The 21205-nt window shown below is 40.5% G+C and overlaps 1 protein-coding gene across 6 annotated transcripts in view; it reads right to left on the bottom strand.

Moving 5' to 3' along the window:
- The window catches only part of SH3GL2 (SH3 domain containing GRB2 like 2, endophilin A1), a 263901-nt gene that overhangs the window by 64828 nt on the left and 177868 nt on the right, over positions 1 to 21205 (bottom strand). The window contains exons 1-2 of one of the 6 annotated variants that reach the window (XM_075594922.1): positions 1500 to 1627; positions 607 to 772 (exon numbers count right to left, since the gene is read on the bottom strand). The exons of 4 other annotated variants lie outside the window; for them this stretch is intronic. The gene's annotated coding sequence lies outside the window, so the exon portion shown is untranslated. Of the gene's footprint in view, positions 1 to 606; positions 773 to 1499; positions 1628 to 21205 lie in introns of those variants that run through there. One more of the 6 variants, XM_075594915.1, reaches the window with a different exon arrangement.

Below are 21205 nucleotides of genomic sequence, written 5' to 3'. Positions count from 1 at the left end.
TCAGGTTAACAATTCATCATCTTTCTGATAAATTGTAAAAATGTGCATTTCACCATATGGAAATAGAGAATTTGGGATACATTCTCTCTCCATCCACTATTCCCATTGACAATCGTAAGATCCAATCCATTTTAGACCGGCCTACACCTATATCCATAAAAGATGTACAAAGACTATTGGGGTTCACCAATTACTGTCGATGGTTCATTCAGGACTTCTCCTTAGTTGTCCGTTCATGGACTCAGCTTCTAAGAAAATTACTTCGAAAACCTTAAACCCGTACTTACTCAGCCTCAGTGTGACCAAGCATTCATTGTGGAAGTAGATGCATCTGACTTCATGTTAGGGGCTATTCTATCTCAACGGAATGTCCAAACTAATGTAGTTCGTCCTGTGGCCTATCACTCACGGATGCTGAAAAGAACTATACTATATGCGACAAGGAACTATTGGCCATTAAAACTGCATTCAAGAAATGGCATAATTTACTAGAGGGAGCTCATCAGGTTATGGAACTGATCATCACAACCTTCAATTTCTCCATTCAACTAAGTGTACCAATCCCAGATGGGCTCGATGGGTCTTAATATTCTAGTTCAAACTGACCTTTCAAACAGGGTATGCTAACAGCAAGGCAGATGCACTCTCTTGTAAAGATATCCGTGAACCATGGGTGCCTGACTCAAGTCTGATCTTACTTCATCTTGTGGCTAATATACAAACCACAGACTTTTATAATGCATTAAAAAGAGCTCTTCTTTCGGATCCATTTCTAGAAGAATTAAAGAAAAAAGAAAATGTTTACTTCCACGAGGGATGTTATTATCTCAATCAACGTCTATATGTGCCTGAAGAGTCTTTACCAGTTTAAGTCATGTAATGGTGTTAGGATCATCCTGGTATTCTTACAAAACCCCAAAAAATCCTGCAGTGATAGTTTTGGTGGCCTACAGTACATTGAATTTGGATATCGAGAAATATGTGGGATCCTGCAAAATCTGTTCTTCTCATAAGAATCCTCATACGTGCTCTGCGGGGCTCCTGTTACCCTTATCGGTGCCCCAAAACCATTTCACTTGACTTCATCATGGAATTATACCATCCAAGAATTATTCTACCATTCTAGTGGTAGTGTACTCATTAATGGCTCATTTCATTGGACTACCGAAACTAGCGACAGCTCAACAATTTGCACGTATTTTCATTGACTCAATTTTCCGTTTACAGTGGTGGCCGCCTTTAACCTCCTGTGGCCGTTTCCCCGCGATTTTTTAAATCGCGGGCAGATGTGGCATGTTTTCGGCTGTTTTGGACGCCGCGGGCGCTTTCAATGTTTAGCACCATTAGCGCTGTCTGGTGAATGTGGCTGACGCGCGGCAAAGTCCGTGACAAACGGAAAACATCCCCGAATTTTTCCGGGGATGTAGGAGGATGAAAGGGGCCATAACAGTACATGGATTACTAGATTCTACTGTCTCTGATCGAGGAGTGCAATTTACCTCTACATTTTGGAAGGCTGTTTATTTGGCACTTGGAATTCATCGTTCACTATCATCAGGATATCATCCCCAAAGTAATGGGCAGACTGAACGAGTGAATCAAACTCTGGAGTAGTATCTACGTTGCTCCTCCAATAAAAAGAAAAAAGATCCAGTACAAAAAATATCTAAAAAAAATATTGGAGAAGTGGAGAAAAAGGAAAATATATACAGTAGTGTAATATGTTTTTAAAATGTCTAGAATTTCTGCATAAATGGTAAATATTGCACTCACATGCAGGAATTGGTTTATAAGGTGAATCTCCTTTATCTGTTGTCACAGGAATTTTCTCACAGGAAACATACAGTATGAAAGATACTAAGAAACACAGGGCACACATAGCATAATATGCCAAGTACAGTATAACATTTACATTATCGGTCAAGGTAACTACAGAGTGCTCACAATGTAACAGTTTTTTTCAGCATTGATTTTCAATTTTTCATGGGACTGCCTTTGTACTGCAGGGGAGAATCTCCGTTCTCATGTGTGTGTATCTGGCCTGATATTTTGGGCATTTGATATCGCCTTGCAGTCTGTCGTGCTGATTCGGGTCTCACGGCGTCTCGCACTCACTACATCTCTCGCTTGTTCCTATAGATTCTCACTCTAAGGCCTCGGGCATGGTCAGCGCTTAGGCACTGACCCGTGCTGAGGCGCGCTGCTGCTCAGCAGTGAGCCCCTGCAGCCGCAATGATAGCGGCTTTAGCAGGGGCTTGCGCACGCTTCCGCAAGCGTGTGTCTTAGGAAAATTTTTGATTTTGTGCTCGCCGGAGCGCAGGGCCGGTCACGTGAGCGGTTCGCCCAATGAGGGCGTCACAGCCCCCCCCCCCGATACGCCCCTGGACGGCGCGCGGTCTAAGGCCAGGGAAAGCACTCGCTTTCCCTCAGCCTCCGCGCGCCTCCGCACGGCTGAAGTCTCTATGGAATCAGCCTAAGAATTTCACAAGCTGAATTTATAGAAATGTTAATAACATACTGTAACTATATCTTTTCCTCTCCCACCCTTTTTTTTTTTGCTTTTGTTCTCCGATATCTTTTTAGCTATTTTTTTGCGCTGGATCTTTTTTCTTTATTGTACAATCAAAATGGACTAAGGAACAGTGTTTTTATTCCAGCAGCATAGTTATTTAATTGTTTCAGATTGGTCACATTATATACATTAATATTATTATTATAGAGTGATTTTTAGCACTTTATATCTTGTAGATTGTTTGTATAGTTGCCTCTCTAATGTACACTAATCTGACTAGATGAACTATTTGGCAACAGCAGAATTTGCCTATAATAACTGTTTTCACCAGTCCATACAGAAGAGTCCAATTTTTCTGCACATACACCTATGATCCACAAATTTTTCAGGTCATTGTTTCTCCACCCCAGTACCCAGCTACACTTCTTGTGACAGAGCAATGAAGGGTACATAACCAGATTCCTCAAATACTACAGAAAGCCAAAAAAGACCAAAATCATAACCAGATTCCTCAAATACTACAGAAAGCCAAAAAAGACCAAAATAGATTTGCTGATCGTACACTGAAATCACGCCCCTGCATTTTATGTAGGACACTCGGTATGGTTGTCAACCTTCTCAGGGATGCCCAGCTAAATTGGCAGCTTGAGTCGTACGCAGAAGTGGACGGCGTACTCCACGTATGCGCAGAAGGGTCCGTCTGATTCTAAGCATGCGCTGAAGGACACACAAACACCCACACAGAAGGGGACGGACACACAGAAGGGGACACACACAGAAGGGGACACACAAACACCACTGTTACTAGAGGAATTCCAAGTGAGTATGAATATAGAAGTGCAAATAGCAAAAAATGTATAAATGTACCATTTATAATAAAAAAGGCAAAAGTGGAAAACATGCAAGGTGTGTACACATATAACACATGAATTGTACTGTATATAGATTAATATAATATAGTAACTGTAATGATTACAGTATGGGGCCAGGTCTCCCTTTTGGGCTTTCCACTCGGCCCCCTTAGTCTCTCTCCCTTACCTCCGTGGGTGATGCGGGTGACCCTTTTTCAAGAGAATATATTAGTATTTTACTGTGTATTTCTGTCATGTTGGATGTAGCATTGAGCTTCTCTGTCGTCTGTTTATACATATGCCACGCTCAATAGCACTCCTTTTTGACACTTATATATATATATATATATATATATATATATATATATTGTGGGAGCTCAGGGGTTCCCAATAAGAGCTTGCTGGGGTTTGGGGTTTTGTTAACTATTCTCAGCTGTTTCAGCTGTTGGAGGTTAGTGGCCCCTCCCCAAGTTAGTAGGTCCTTTAATTCTACTGAATAAAGATCCAATGTGGTCTTTCTCCCTCCTAATAGAGGTCAATGAGAATTTTAATCCTAATAGAGGTATATTAGTATTTTATCTGGTAGTGTTGGGCCTTGCGAACGGGTGTCTGCCTTGTCGTGGCTCGCAAGCGTACAACGCTTTGGTCAAAGGGTTAAACTAAATAACCCTTTTTCAAGAGAATATATAAGTATTTTACTGTGTATTTCTGTCATGTTGGATGTAGCATTGGGCTTCTCTGTCGTCTGTTGTATACATATGCCACGCTCAATAGCACTCCTATTTGAGACTTATATATATATATATATATATATATATTGTGGTGGCTCAGGGGTTCCCAAAAAGAGCTTGCTTTGGTTTTGTGTTTTGGTGCGGGTGCCGTCAGAGGCTGCGGTTAGACCGCCAAAGGTAGGGAGGTACAGGGAGATTGAGGCAGGGGCGTCCGGGTCGCCCAAGGTCTGCTGCGGCTCTTGTGCAGGGCACAACCATGATCTTTGTGCTCACGTAGTACTTTTGCGCATGCGCGGCCCATAAGAGGTACGGCGGCCATAACCAGAAGGCTTGCGCATGAGCAGTAGCATCCATAGTGGTGGCCATTACAGGGAAAGGCTCTGTGCAGGGACTACAAGTCCCTTAAGCCTTAGGGGGCTGATACCATGTGGCCCAGAGCAGCCAATAGGGCTGCCAGAATCCCCTGCAACAAGATAGATACTTTTGGCGCATCTGAGACCACGTGAGTCAGAGCTGGAAAAGGAAAGGGTGTGTGTGCAGGGTGTCTGTCCCTGCACTAGGCCAGAGACCCCCATAGGTCCCAGCAAGGCCCCGACTCCCCTAAGCTTGGGTTGCTGCAGGAACAGGCCCATTAGATAGGGACACTGCCCCTATAGTGCCAATTGTGAGGGACACATCCAGGATGCGGCGGCGAACTGGCAATCCGGTGGTCTGGGACTCGATCACCCCACAGATAAGAGACTCTCTTCATGGTGGGACGCTCCAGCTGGACTCACCCCACGTGGAGGCAGACTCATCGCTAACGACGACGGTGTGGGACCAGACAGCCCCTTTATCTTCAGTTGGCGGTACCGGGTGCTGGAGTACCCGGCAGGTATCACACCTACACATACACCTACAGGTGCACCAACTTTAACACGGGTTGTGGGCAGCGCTGTCGCACACATTGGGTGGGTTGACTCTTGTGGACACCAGGGTGGTTGGGTGCCCAGGAGCAACTCAGTACTTTGGGGAAATATCCCATCCAAGTGTGGACACTGTTTTGGAGGGCACTGTGGGGTTATGGCCGTGCGTGGCCTATTTGGTATGGGTGGTATATTGTTCTTCCTTTTTCATAAGCATGCAGTAAACTGATAGCAATATCAGTGTGTGTTTACATAGGGTCCTGTGATGGGGTTATCCAAAATAGTAGGATCCCGCACAGGTGGAGGCGCTATCACCAGACGGATCAGGCACACCGCAGGATCCCAGCAGCGGACATTCAGGCCTCAGGCCACAGATAACACACCCCACACATAGTAGCTGACATATCTCCCATAGGGTGGGGGAAACTGCGCTACAATTATATTTAAAAAAAAACAGTGAGTGTGTGCGAGCACACGCGTTCTACAGTAAGTCAAAATTCTTTGTGTTCTGTCACTGAAATTGTGTTTTGATTTTTATGATTTACATTGAATGAAAGACTTTTGAGAGTAACAGCATTTAGATACTTTACAATCCAAAATATATGCATCTTACTTTAGTTATCATAAGTCAATTATATCATGTATTCCAAGTGATAGTATGGAAATTTCAACACAAAAATAAATTATACTCTCAAATCTCTTTCATTGAATTAAAAACGTCACCATCGCAAATACAATTTCTGTGACAAAGCACAAAAAAGTTTCGCTTGCAATGCGCATACTCAGCACACAGAACGTTTTTTTTTCAAGACAAGATTTATTAAGACATGTCCTTGAGAAAGGTTGCTGTGACCATCGAAACGTTGGTTTGTTTGATGTCTTAGGATTTTTCTTCAAGAAAAGATTAATTAAGTGCCCATTCTTTCTCCATTTGACTGATGTACAAAGGACAGCAGCAGGTCTGATCAGATATCTGGAGCATACCTACTATACAGTATATTGTTTTTGTTAATATTTAAGGGCTCCAAACTCCTTTACAACTTTCTTGCAGTTGACATCTATCTTTCCAATACAATTGTGGCAGTATTCACTGTGTCAATGAGCTGCTTCCATCTCCATGCTGTACTAAATAAGTAACTTGCGGGTTTCCATATACATCAGTTAAAATCCTCATACAGATACAAAACCTTTTTATTGTTGTTGTAGATAGGGAGCAACACGTTACAATCACGCCTCCTGAGGACTGTACTTTTACTACCAGGATCACACATACTGTACTAGATGTTTGGTAAGAGAGTAGGAGTTTAAATTACATATTACAAAGCGGTATTATTGTGACTTCGTCTTTTTAAATACAGCATGCAGCAGAGAGAAAAGTGTTAGAAAAGTGTTATTGTGAAGCACCTGTGCTTTTGTATTACCCAGCAGGAAACATACTGTGGCGTTGTGTCGCATTCAATGGTTCTCATATCAAACAATTAAAATACAGCTTCCCACATTTCTTCTCTGCTGGTTGCTAGTGAGCTATAATGTGCTCCATCAAATCCCAAATTATTTCACAAACACTACTACAATCCTCGGATGTGTTATTGCCATGCTTTTATGTAAAAGCAGCAAGTTCCCGCTCTTTTTATTTTCACTGAGCAAGGAAGTATTCTTAAACAAATTAAAATTTTCAGATTCAGGCTTCAGGCAGATAAAAAATGTGGCAAACAAACAAATATAAACCCTCTACAAGCGCTAACCTACACTTAGAACTGTGTGAAAAATATATGAATATTAGTTATCAACCATAAGTGAAGTGATAATACAGACCGGCGCCGGTCTGTATTGTCTTCTTTGTCTATCACTAACTGTGTTTGGGTTAGTTTTCCTGGCAGCCTTGCCATATTGTTGTATATATTTATCACATTGTTGTAATATTCGCACTGTAATTGTATAATTTCATTTTTAGCGCTAATCACACCATCCTTTTTTCTAGTAACCATAAGTGAAGTGACAAACAATATTAGTGATAAACAATATTAGTGAAAAAGCAGCCTATGGGAACAACAAACAACAGATCATTCCAAATCTGATAAGACAATATGTAAACACAAAATAAGTGTCCCCGGCGCTAATGTGATCAGTGCAAGATACCGTAATCCAACAAAGATAGTCTGTAATACAAGGATACTTCTGGATGGGTTGATGGGCTGGTTGTTAAAAGTTCCAGATGGGAAGGGTCTCCTTAATGTGAAGTCCTCACTGATTCTGAAATAACAGAAAAAGAGCACACCAATTGCGCAGCATATAACAGCAACAAATCTATATCTAGAACTGCAGAATCCTACTCACAGAATAAAACCTTGCAAATCCAGGGGAGAGAATCTGTACACACTTCCCATCTACACACGACTTCCCACGGACCCCACGTGGTCTGGCTTGTGGAACCTTCCCTCAATAGGCGATGGTGATCATAGATGTTAACGATACAGCACCCCCATGGGTAAGGAAATAGGGAATAGGACAATGGTGGTGTAATACGTAACAGACTTTAATACAACAATTAAAAACACAAAAAGACCACACTCACAATGTATGGGGGTGAGTTGCAAAACTCGCGGATGCCGTCCGCAACTTGGTAGTCCCCCAATCCGCAACGGAGAGACTCACTGAACGCTACACCCGCTACCGGCAGATCGGGTGACGTCAGCAGTACAGGAAACTCTCCTAGCGTCAGGAACTACGGATGCCAGACCAGCTCAAAACACTAAGGAGGAGGAGCTAAGTGTAGATGGGAAGTGTGTACAGATTCTCTCCCCTGGATTTGCAAGTTTTTATTCTGTGAGTAGGATTCTGCAGTTCTAGATAGGGATTTGTTGCTGTTATATACTGCGCAATTGGTGTGCCCTTTTTCTGTTATTTCAGAACCAGTGAGGACTTCACATTAAGGAGACCCTTCCCATCTGGAACTTTTACCAACCAGCCCATCAACCCATCCAGAAGTATCCTTGTATTACAGACTATCTTTGTTGGATTAGGTATCTTGGACTGATCACATCAGCGCCGGGGACACTTATTTTGTGTTTACAGATAAAAAATGTGCACTAGGAAATTCCTTCCCTAATAGTCAATCAATGCTACAGACCTTCTGCTGAATTTTTGCACGGCATATGTGGGATATCTGTGTATTCACCAGACGAGTGCTGGCAGTAGAGGCAGATGCAGGCTTCAATGTAAGATCAGTGTAAACTTTATTTCACATGGTGGCATTCACAGGCATAGTATTCACAGCCATCTCTCTTGCTAGCAGTCCTACTCTGTCCCCCACTTTCCTACAGACTGCTTTAGTTCCCCTTGACCCTTAACCTAAAAATCCTGCTACGAATCAAATTCCTCTGTCTGTTACTAGACAGACCAGGGGCAACTGTACTGAACATTAAAGCAACAATGTTCATTCCACTGGCATCTCATTGTCTGGCACTGAAGGAAAATTGCTTGAGAACCTAATATATCACTGCATATTGTCATGTTAATTTCAGTATCTGTTAGCAGGAAGTAGAGATAAACAGACGGCACACTGCAAGCCTAACAGTACGACTCTTCTGTCTGTTTACTAATCTTGAGCATCTTCTACCCATAGCCTTCAGAAAAGGATTCGGGACAGTAAATATGATGGAACTGAGGCTTGGTATTATTTGATCAAATAATGTACACCAAAAGTCTCCTTTTATCTTATAGGTATTTACACCATACAAACACACACACATATATATATATATATATATATATATTCCCCATTGATTGCTATCCCAAAGGGAGAAGCGCAGGGATTCACTTTTTGTTTGGAACTAAGGATACGGAATGACAGTACTTTTTAATTTACAAACCAAACCACATTGTATTAACCTTTCTAAACTCAAGGGAATATTCTTGAAATCAGGTGCTGTAGCACTACCTTTTAAGGTGATGCAATTTTATAGCATTTATCCCTTCAATATTAAATATATATATTTTTTGCATGATCAGAACTGAGGGTCCCCCAGAGCTGCAACCACATTGTGTCTAGTTCTCGGGCCCCGGATTTCTAAAACAGGTACACAATCAATGAATTTTTTCTGGTATCTCCATGGCAGCGCATGACATGAGAAATATGTTCCTCCCAGCTGAGGTACGACACAAAACACCTGACTCTTTGAAACCTATATGTCCTCCTCCTTTGATCTCAGGTAAGTTGTACGTATAGCCAAGGTTTCTATTTACATACCAATATATCATCTCAAGATAAAAATAAATTATAGTAATAAAAATCTGTTAAAATATGTACCACAAAATCCTTCTTTAAATAAAACAATATGGTGGGAACAACCCATGCACTGCCATGGAGGAACCAGGAGCAAATAAATGACCGACAAGACATTTTTTACGTTTTCTCTCCTGTCCCTGCATGTCAGCGCATGACATGAGGGAATGTCCCATAGCAGATATCCCTGGTAATAAGGTTGGGTAAATTATAATGATACAGTCTTCTGGAGGACATTTCTCCCAAATGCTGCTACGGATGATGAAGAGACATCTATTTGATAATGTTTTGCAAGTTATGGATGGATAACCATGTGGCGGCTTTACAGACTTGTTCTGATGATGCATCCTGTTATACCATCCAAGATGTCGCCATTCCACTTGTGGAATGAGCTTTAATGAAGTGTTGGAAGCTTCCATGATCAGCATTTTGATTCATCATGATATTGTGGCCTTAGAGGCTGATTTACCTCTTTGAGGTCCTGTGAATAAGATGAAAAGGCTTCTAGTCATCCTGAACTCTCTATTCTGCAAATGTTGTTTTAATTCTCTGACTACATCCAATGTATGAAAAGACAGTTCCTTTGGATTCCTGAGGTTAGGGGAAAAAAGATGGAACGACTATCTCCTGATTAATGTGAAAAGGTAAAACCACCTTGGAACGGAAAGAAACTTTATCCTAATGAAAAATACAGAATAGCGGATCACATGAAAGAGATTATAGCTCGCTCACCCTTCTAGCTGATGCGATGGCTGTTAGGAAGATAGTCTTTAGTGTTATCCACTTAATGGACACTGGTTGTAGTGGTTAAAAAGGAAACTTCTGCAGTGCTTGAAAGACTACATTTTTATCCCAAGGGGGTACTGGATCCATGAAAAAAACCTGAATTTGATTTTCTATTTCCTAATTATCCAGTTGTACCAATATTGTACCATTTACCTAAATTATATAAGGATTGCATATGCCCTCCTGGTCGCCCTATAATTTCAAGGGTTAATTATCTAACTGCAAATCTATCATTTTGTGTTAACTCTTATTTACAAAACTTAGTGCCCAAACTACCTGCTTATATACAGAATACCACTGCTGTAATTAACACCTTACAGGATATCGTTTGGAACTCAAAATATACATTTGTTACATTAGATTCTTTATATATCTCTATCAGACATGTTGATGGTGGTAGGGAAGTATGACATTTTTTGATGAATGAAAGTTCTTTAGCACCTATACAAATTGAGTTCATTTTGAACTCTATTCAATTCATTTTGAATCACAATTATTTGCTTTTTGACCAGAAGTTCTTCCTACAAGTTGTTGGCATGGCTATGGGCACTCGATTTGCCAACCTCGTTGTAGGTTATTTTGAGTCAGTCTATTTGGCCAGTTGATGTATAGGCTGTGGCGGAGATACATCGATGATATTCTGATCATGTGGAATGGCGATCAGTCGACATGGTTGATTTTTGGACATAAAATCAATTCTAACAATCTCAAACTTAAATGTAAATACAATATTGGTACAGATTCTATCTGTTTCCTTGCTCTAGAGATTTATACAATTAAACAGACTATCTATAATGCCACTAATGTTAAGGTTAATACCGACTCCTACTTATACTCTTAAGAGTTACCATAATTAATCTTGGATAAATAATATACCCTGTGGGTAATTTCTAAGATTAAAAAGAAATTGCTCTGATCCCCAGGTGTTCAGTCGAAAAGTATCCATCAAAAAGGAGAAATTTAAAGAGAAAAGGTACAGTATGACCCCAAAAAAACAGAAAGTGTGTTTCTAAAAGCAGAACAGCAAGATAGGCAACATTTTTGAAATAGAAAAAAGATTTGAAGAAAAATCTAAATAAAGTTAGGAAGAAGGTCCAACCTTTTATAAATAAAGTTACTAAACAACAATACAATTAGAGGTCACGGTGGACAACTGGGAGATAAAAAACACTGATATACAATATTTGTTTAAAGGCATGATCTCCGATAGGCCAGCTATGATCCCGAGGAGAGCTTCTACTATAAAAAATAGAGAAACCCCCAGTGTTTTAAAACCGTTACATAAATCTTTAATTCCTGGTGCTAATCCCCCTAAAGGAGTCCACTAATGTGGTCTTTGTAAAGCATGTTCCTTTGGAACGAAGTCCCTTAATTTTAATTTGCAACTAATATCGAATATCCAATTAAGTATTTCATAACTTGTAGCTCTAAATTTATAATACAGTATCTAATTACCTGTGACTGAACTACAGTACCTAGGTAAAAATAAAAGGTGTTCTAAAGTCTGTATTCTTGAACACATACAGTAGGAATAAGAAGATTTCACAATCAGCAAAGTAGTGATATGAACCATAGCTGGTTCCACATGCATGTTGTTGATTGAAAGAATAGTGACCCTCCATGCTTTAGGTTTTCAGGCATTGAACTGATTATAAGATATATCTAATGATCGGGATTCAGCTCTTATTTGAAGACTTAAATCCGCATACACACAGTGGAACACAAAATACAGATGAAAAGACACGCTTATTGGGGGTCTGGGGTCAAAAACTAGACTTTCAAGTTGCAGGTGCAGGGCACTCTATTGGGAGAGTTTTACCCTGACAGGGACTTAGCCTGTGATCTCCTGGAACTCAAATCGGCATGAAATTCCAGACACCACCGCTACGTTCTTGTCCACAGAACTTGGTCCCTCCTGACCGCAAGTCAGCCTGAATCTGAGTCTCGGGGAACCCCTTCAGCTATGTGGGACTTTAGGTGAGGATCTTGGGGTTGAAACCTAGGGGTCTGGGAGACACTGTATGGTCCCAATGCAACTCACCCCAGGTACCCGAAAATAGTGCGAGTAAGCCGGGAAAAATTATAGGGCCACCAGTAATTTTGTCCCCAGACCTCCTGCAATCAAAATGACTTGCTTTTCCCCCCAAAACCCCAGGTAAGACTTAGACTCCCAAAGTTTGGAGTCTCTAGGGTACAAGGAACAGAAAAAATGTTGTCTCTTTATTTCTGTCTGCCTTATTTCCCCACACACTTTCCCTTTGACTATGTTTGGACTCTCAGAGTCCCCACAAACTTATGTACGGTTGGGCACCCACAAACCATATACTGTTTCTGGGTCACCTTGGCCCTAGCTGGCATACCCCCCTTAACCCAGGGATTCCCTCAGCTTAAGGGATACACATTTATCCCTGTGCCTCATTCTCCTTTCTGAGTTGTGCTGAAGCAGGGCGCCCTAGTGGTGTGTTGCGCTTACGTTTTCAAGGGGAAGTATTGCCGGGACAATGTGCCTACATGTATCTGAGAATCAAGCATGATTCCTGGACACATTTTCTGGGGAACCAGTAACTCTGGACCCCGACTTCCTAGGCTCATTTGGACAACGGTTCCTCCACAAAAACCCCATTGAAACTCATACACTAGCAATCCTTGCTTGATTGCATGGCTGGAAAGGGAAAAACACAAGGGAGGTTTATTACACAAAGTACAATGCAATAATACAATGTTACTTGGCCCAAGAGCTAACTCAGCTGGACCCTTATACTCAGGCCAGGGGTAACCAGGTGGGCTTGACCTTTTATTATGCAGCCTGGTCACCCCCTTGCGTCACAATATTAAAAAAGCTTAGCGGCTAGCCACTAAGGCAATAAAGGGGTTAAACCTCAGAAGCTTGTTTCTTGGGGAAGAGGGCATGGATGAAGGAGGTAGTAGTCCCAGGGTGGGTTATTAGGCCTGCCTGGAAGGTTGCGGGAGGAGCTAACCCCTTCACTAACATAGCGGAGGGAACCGCTATGGCAATGAAGGGATTAACCAGTCCCGCTAACCCCCAGAAGGCATAAACATCCAACCTTGGGGCTACTATCCCCTTCACCCAATCCCTCTACCCCCAAGAAACACAAACATAAACACAACCCTACTACCCACCTCCTCTACCCCTAACAACACTCCCCCCCTCCACCCCCCACCCCCCAACACATACAGTACAATAATGGGAAAAATTACTATTATCCAGATATGGATAATAGTGCATTTGCAAATTGTAAAATCAAACATTAGCCAGTCAGCATTAATAAAGTAAATAAAACGTTCAACTTACCCCTGCCATCATGAAGGTCGTCCTCATCAGCATACCCCATGTCCATGTCATCCGTTGCCAGAAAGAATAGAAGAAAAAATACAATCTAATGGCCCCTAACCCCTTTATCACCATAGCGGTTAATAACCACTATAGTAATTAAGGGGTAAACCCCCATCCCCTACTATCCACCTGGGAGGCCTAACCACCCACCCCGGACCCACTATACCCACCCTGTACCCATTGATTGGAACAGTGGTATATCATACCCATATAATATGGGCATGATAAGCCACTATATCACTCAATGGTCAACCTAATAAAAATAATTAATGCCATAAATACACAATAATCAAAGAAATACACGAGCACCTAAACACCCCAACAATAAAAGAACTAAATAGCCTAATAGTACACATCACAAATAATTATCTATCACCAAAATAGCAAAATGATGACAATTATGTTATTCCAAAACAATACAATTAAATAAAGAACTATCCAAGCAAACTATGAAACAAATTAAACCACTAGCCAACAAAACAATTAATTTTAACACAAGCCAACAAAACAAATAATTAATTTAAAACACTAACCAATCCTAAAATGTACTAAAAACAAGCCATCCAAATTCAAAACAATTTAATCCAAACAATAAATAGAAATAGAACAAATAACAATCAATAGAATACAAGCATTTGCCAAAAAATGCATTGGCTGTCACTGTATTTATCTGTACCCTGACACAGATTAATACATTATCAGTCAATGGGCAAGCAAATACATAAAAATAAATAGATACAATAAAAAACCTGAAAAACAATTTCATACATTCAATATTTTACTTACTTTTAGAAGTCTTCACCCTCCGAATCCCGGCGTATCTGCAAGCTCTCGTATCGCGACGTCATCACCCGCAATCCAACGCCATCCACCTTGAAGACCAGCATCAGGTAAAAAAAAATCTTCTTTCTTTAATCTTCTATCACCGTCTTCTATCTTCATCTGTAAGTTTTTTTTAGTCTTCTATCTTCTTCTTTAATCTTCTATCTTCTTCTTTCAATCCAAAGCCCCATGTTAAATCCACAACAGGATGTTGTCTCGTCGGCATCTTGAGGCAAGATGAGACGTACAGGCCTTATATACAGGCCTGTGAAGACATTTTTGTTTTTGTGAAGTCAAGCTTCATTTTAGGATCAGATGGTACAGCTCCAATCCGATTAGACACTGTATCATGTGCCCACCTCTTTTTTTTTTTAAGGCTGTGACGTCATCTCCAAGGGCGGTACATCACATCCTTAAAACCACATGGCTATATCACATGGTATTACAGCCAATGGGATTGAAGACAATCCCATTGATTGCTGTACCATGTGATAGGTTACATTAGTTCAAACGGATGTGACGTCATCCCTTAAAGTGATTCGGAGGGTGAAGACTTCTAAAGGCACAGAAAGTAAAATATTGAATGTATGAAATTGTTCAGGTTTTTTTATTGTATTTATTTATTTTTATGTATTTGCTTGCCCATTGACTGTGCAGGGTACATATAAATGCAGTGACAGCCAATTCATTTTTTGACAAATGTTTGTTTTCTATTAATTATTATTTTTTTGATTCCTGTTTATTGTTTGGATTAAATTGTTTTGAAATGGGATGGCTTGTTTTTAGTACATTTTAGGATTGGCTAACGGTTTAAATTAATTATTTGTTTTGTTGGCTATTGGTTTGAATTCATTAATTGTTTTGTTGGCTAGTGATTAAAATTAATTAATTGTTTTGTTGGTTAGTGCTTTTATTTCTTGAATTGATTTGTTGGCTAGTGCTTTTATTTATTTATTTAATTGGTTGGCTAGTGCGTTTATTTATTTAATTAGTTGGCTAGTGTTTTTATTTCTTTGGTTGGTTGGCTAGTGCTTTTATTTATTTAATTAGTTGGCTAGTGTTTTTATTTCTTTGGTTGGTTGGCTAGTGCTTTTATTTCTTGAATTGGGGTATTTAAGTGCTTGTATATATCTTTTATTATTGTGTATTTTTGGCATTCATGCTTTTTTATTAGGGTGACCATTGACTGCTATAGTGGCTTATCATGCCCATATTATATGGGTATGATGTACCACTATGTCAATCAATGGGTAGAGGGTGGGTATAGTTGTCACAGGGTGGGTGGTTAGGCCTCCCGGGTGAGTAGTGGGGGAGGGGGAGTTAACCCCTTAATTACTATAGCGGTTATTAATCGCTATGGTGATAAAGGTGTTTGGAGCCATTAGATTGTATTGTTTCTTGTATTCTTGCTGGCATCGGAGGACATGGACCTGGAGTATGCAGAAAAGGATGCCCTTCATCAGGGCTGGGGTAAGTTGAACGTGTTATTTACTTTATTAATGCTGGCTGGCTAAGGTTTGATTTTATAATGGGCAAATGCACTATTATCCATATCTGGATAATAGTAATTTTGCCCATTACTGTACTGCATTTGTTTGGGGGGAGGTGGGGTTTGGGGGTAAAGGAGGTGTGTAGTAGGGTTGTTGTGTGTATTTTTATTTATTGTAGGTAGAGGGATTGGGTGAAGGGGGTAGTGGCCCCAAGGATGGATGTTAAGGCCTTCCATGGTAGCGGGAGGGACTAACCCCTTCATTACCTTAGCGGTATTAACCGCTAAGGTAATGAAGGGGTTAACTCCACCTGCAACCCTCCACCCCCCCCCCGCAAGGCCTAAACACCCACCAAGGGGCAAATACCACCTTCATACCACCTTCACCCACCCCCGCTACCAACAATAAATCTGGCACTGGTAGTTAACCCCTTCATTGCCTTAGCGGTTAGCCGCTAAGGCAATGAAGGTTGCCTGTAAATGCATTTCTATTGCATGGGATTCATGCTGGGGCCTCCGGTGCTGATATTAATGGGTATCAGCTCCGGAGACTCCCGGCATCAATCCGAGTCAGGAAAAGAAAATAAATTCTAAGCTCACTCACCACCTTATCGCAGGTTCTCACCACCTTCACGCCAACTTTTTCTGTCGGGAGAATTTTCAGAGGAAATCGCCATTCTAGAGCTTCGATAAGCCCTGAGTGCCTACTTGAGGCTACAAGAATTGCACAAATGTGAAAAACCTGCCGATAAGTGGCTTATTGCGGCTCGCCTGGCGATTTTTTTTTTTGGAGAAAAAAAAATGCAGAAAAAGCCTTTTATCGGCCACTTATCGAGGATTACTGAATAGCAGTGGGCCTTTTTGGTGAAAAGGCCTTGATACGTGGCTTATCGAAGCTTATAGCATAGGCCCCTAAATATCCATCTGGATTTTGAAGTTTTTTTAAGTTAATTGTTTTTTGATTTTAATAATCTATTTGCTATGTTATTTATATATGAATGGTTTCTACCAGAAACAGATGAGCATTTTTGTAATATTTTTGTCATATGTTGTTGTACCATGTGTTTTTTTTCCCTAAAGTTATATGTCAAGTTTACTAATGAGAATTGCATGGTCACATAAATATCCCCAAAAATATACTGTATATATTTAATCACACAAATTCATTTATACGTATTTATTGTTTAGATATACTGTCTGGATTTTTACAAATTCATTTTCACATATATTCACTACATCACAATCACATAATTAAATTCACACATTTATTTATTTTTAATATATCTACCAATCACATCTTAAACTCTTCTTTTAAAAGAAGGTTTCTTTATTTCAAATGTATTAGTCACTTCACTTTATATCACCTTCATAAAATGATAGTTAAATTATTAGTTAAGATATTTGTATGTTTTGGTAAATATTATGGTGACTAATAGATTCATGCCTTTCCTCGCTTTGCTTTGAATATCTGCTATCCATTTGTTGTCTTGCTTATTTCCAGATTGGCCTACCTGTATTCGGCCAATCAGGACTACGCAAGACATACAAATGTGTTTGATCACTATTAAATCACGGCAGAAACACGACCCTCTGACAAAGCACCAGTGTTGTGTGAAAAGCATAGGGAATTCTGGGTAGCAGACGTAATTTCTGGCTCTCTGTTCATACCACTTGCCCGTTGGAGTTCCCTGTCCTCCATTTTTGTGGGGTCTGTTGGCTGGATGTGCCGGCTATCATCCAACGTTTAGTCCAGGGACTCCTGCCATTGCGGACTATGTCTGGAGTCAGCCTGTATTTACTTACTTACATGTAAGGGAGAATTGAATCGCTTGTATTATCAATACAAATCTGTTTATATTTACCTCTGTGTGCTTTTTTCTTTCATCTTTGTAGTGTTCATCCTAGAACCTGGGTCTTATCTTGCCAGTGGCTCTGGTGAACTCCTGAATATATTTATCATTGACCATTGGCTTTTGGAAAAATCTTCATAATGCAGCTATCTGAATCTTTAGGTAGGAGTGGCTGAGGTCCCTTTTTTAACCCTTCCTGCAGAAAATCCAGGATATCAAATGTAGAGACTGACTGATTCCTAGCGCACCATATCTTAAAGATCCTCCAGATTCTGTAGTATATTCTGCCTATTACCAGCTTTCTGACTTTGATCAGAATATCTGTCACTCTATGCGAAGCCCCTTGGTGCATTCGAATAACCCTCTCAGTCTACAAGCTATCAAATACATAATTTCCACATTTGGATGGAGAATTGGCCCTTGTGTCGGAAATTACAGCTTCATTGGGAGTGTTCATGGTGCTTCCACTGACATTTGTATCAGGTCTGTAAACCATGGTCTTCTTGGCCATGCTGGTGCAATCACAATCACTTCTAGTTTTTGATCCTTGAACCTTTCTTGAGTCTTCTGGATCAGTGGTATTGGTGGAAATTTGTAGACTAGATCATTTCAATCCAGTGCTAGACCATCTATTCAATGTTTCTCTACATTTCGGTGTCTTGAAATTATTTCTGACATTTGTTGTTGAATCTCGTTGCTATTAATCTCTATTGATGGTCTTCCCCAGTTGACTATGATCTGCTGTAATATCTCTTGATCCAGTGACCATTCTCATGGGTCTATAGTCTTGTGGTTCAAGTAATCCACGTAAGTATTGTTTTCCCCAGCAATATGTCCCATATGGGCTGGGACGTTAAGTTCCGACCATCCTTACCACCTCACTGGCCACCTGAAAAAAAATTTGTACCGCTCTTAGTTTCAATATTTTTATTTGGAGTCTGGACTCTGACTTAAACCATATCCCCTGTATGAACTGACTTTTCAGGCTGGCTGTCAATCCTGACGAACTTGTCTCCATTGTCAGCCGAGCCCAAATTCTAGGTATCAGCAATTGGTCTCAGGACAGATTTGGAATTGACTCTCACCATTTTAGGGAGATGTGTGTATAGGCCCCAGGACACTACCTCTAATGATGAGCCCCTGCTTTTCACCTTCTGTATAATGTACTCAATTTTGTCTGATGGTAACAATACCTTGGCAGAATCTATTGAAATCCATCCCTAAAAATCTGAGGCATTGGGAGAAAATGAACATGCTCTTCCTGTGGTTGATCAGCCATCTCTTTCTTTTTAGGGTCTGTTGTACTCAGCACGTGTGAAGAACTGCCTCTGATCTGGGGCTTGCCTTTATAAGGATGTAATTCAAATAAAGAACCAAGAATATCAGCTATTTTCGGATAGTGGCTACGGTCATTGACAGCACCTTTGTAAAAACCTGAGGGGCTTTACAAAGGTCAAAGGAAGAGCCTGGAACTGATAGTGACACCCCATCACTACAATCCTTAGGTATTTCTGAAAAGGGCTTTTCCCAAGAATGATGGATACCAACTTGTGTATTTGCTGCCATGGTTTCAGCCATAGAGCTCTGCATGTCCCCAGTTGATAGTGCTGATGACCTTGCTCATAGTCTTGTTGCATTAAGCGAGGTGTCACACAGGAAATCTATTGATTCAGATAAGATTGCTGAATTTTTCAGGATCTTCTGACGTGGGATTCCTGTGTCTACCATTTCCTGCAATTTGGAAAAACAAAGCAATAGTTTGCCTAACCCGGACCATGAAGATATCGCCTTGTATGTGGTTCCTAAAGTGGTGTATACGCTCTAGAAGAGGCCATCTATCCTCTTGTCCATCGGATCTCTTAACGACACTGCATCTTCCAGTGAAATAGTCTCCTGTCTGGTGAATCTGGCCACCGCTGCATCCACCCAGGGCAGATTTTCTCAGTCTATCTTATTTTTCACCTTGAACGGATCCTTGTGAATATGCTAGAAGAGTCTATCCTATCAAGATATTTATTCTCATTGAAACAAACAAGACGAGACCCCGGTACTGAGATGGGAATAGTAACAAACACCAGCCACAGGCACGGGGGCCACATCCAGAGTGTAGGATTGTCTTGGTAACCGAATCAGGGATATAGAGGATAGAGTAGTCATGATACTTGCCGAGTTCAACGTAGGAGAGATCGGAGCGTAGAAAGTACTTTGCCAAGGTCAGGATAGGAGAGGAGCGAAGAGTCAGATATTTATGCTTCAGACAAGAACTCCCTGTGGTCTAAATATAGAATGGAACCTGTCTCATTTTTTGCATAAATAAAAAATAAAAAATATTAACAGCACTATCCTCCCAGTACTATATTGTCCTTCTAATATGAGACATCCCTTAAGGATCTCGCCCGTTACCTTTCAACATCTTGAGAGCCCTTTAGAATCCATCAATCACATAGTATGAGTTAAAACATAAAATTATTGCACCCTCAGTTGTCAATGTGCAATCACCGATATGAATTAAGGATGACAATAAGAATCTGTATACATAAAAGTATATTACATTTGTTGTTCCTCAGCCTTGGGGACATTAAGGACAAGACATATCAACAAGTCTTGTTAAATGTCTTTATTGTTTTTAATATATATTTTGTATTTTTGATTTGTATTTTGGATATGTATATGTTTTTGAACTTAGTTTCAAGGTGCATATTGTATCATGCTAGTAGTAATTTTGTTTGTTTTAATAGAGTGTTATATGTACCAAAAAACACTTGGGTGTTAACCCGTTGAGTACCGAGTCTCCTAAACCACCGCACTATTGAGTCTGCATATGTCCCATAAAACTTGGAGCTGACACCACTGATAAGTAAGTTATACAGTCATTAGTGAGGAAAGCAGTGAGAATGCAGGCAGTGGGCTGGTCAATCCATAGAGATACAGCGGAGCCTCTTCAAAGAAAAGACCCCACAGTAAATCACAGTGCGGTGCCAAGTAGCCTCACAACTGCCTAAAACATAACTGCATATATTCTTGTGTACTCACGACACCCGTTCTGCACTGTAGCTACAAGAACGCTCCGGTGGCCATCTTTGTTCCTCGTGGTGTCGGCGTGCTCCTATCCGGATATGACGTGTAAGAGGGAGGATCTGGTAACCGCGGTCACAGCACTCCACACAACCAACGCTTGGAAAATTCAAAAAACTTTATTAAGCTCCACAGTGAGCATACATAGCACCACTCTGACGCGTTTCGTCTATAGAAAGACTTTTTCAAAGAGTGAAGATCCCCACACAGTACCGGATCTTATATAGGAAATGACGTGTACACTAGGCACCTCCCTAATTGGCAAGTGCCTCCCACATCTCAACACAGGGTCAGAGTTGGACGTCATCCTATTAAAGGGACCAAATACATATTACCCACATATATAAAACATAATAGACATACATAAACACCTATTACCAGTAAAAAGCTTGGGATTAAAAACAAAGACATTGTAATGCTCACATAGTACATAATCACATAATATATAATTAATAGAACAACACGAATTACATAATCTGTCATATTAGAATCGGATGATGTGGATCAACCGTCTCCTGATGGATTTATAAAGAAATAGCATATA

The sequence above is a fragment of the Ascaphus truei genome, chromosome 1 (genome assembly GCF_040206685.1).
Source record: "Ascaphus truei isolate aAscTru1 chromosome 1, aAscTru1.hap1, whole genome shotgun sequence".
In the NCBI taxonomy this organism is placed as follows: Eukaryota; Metazoa; Chordata; class Amphibia; order Anura; family Ascaphidae; genus Ascaphus; species Ascaphus truei.
This window is presented reverse-complemented; position numbering and strand designations above follow the sequence as displayed.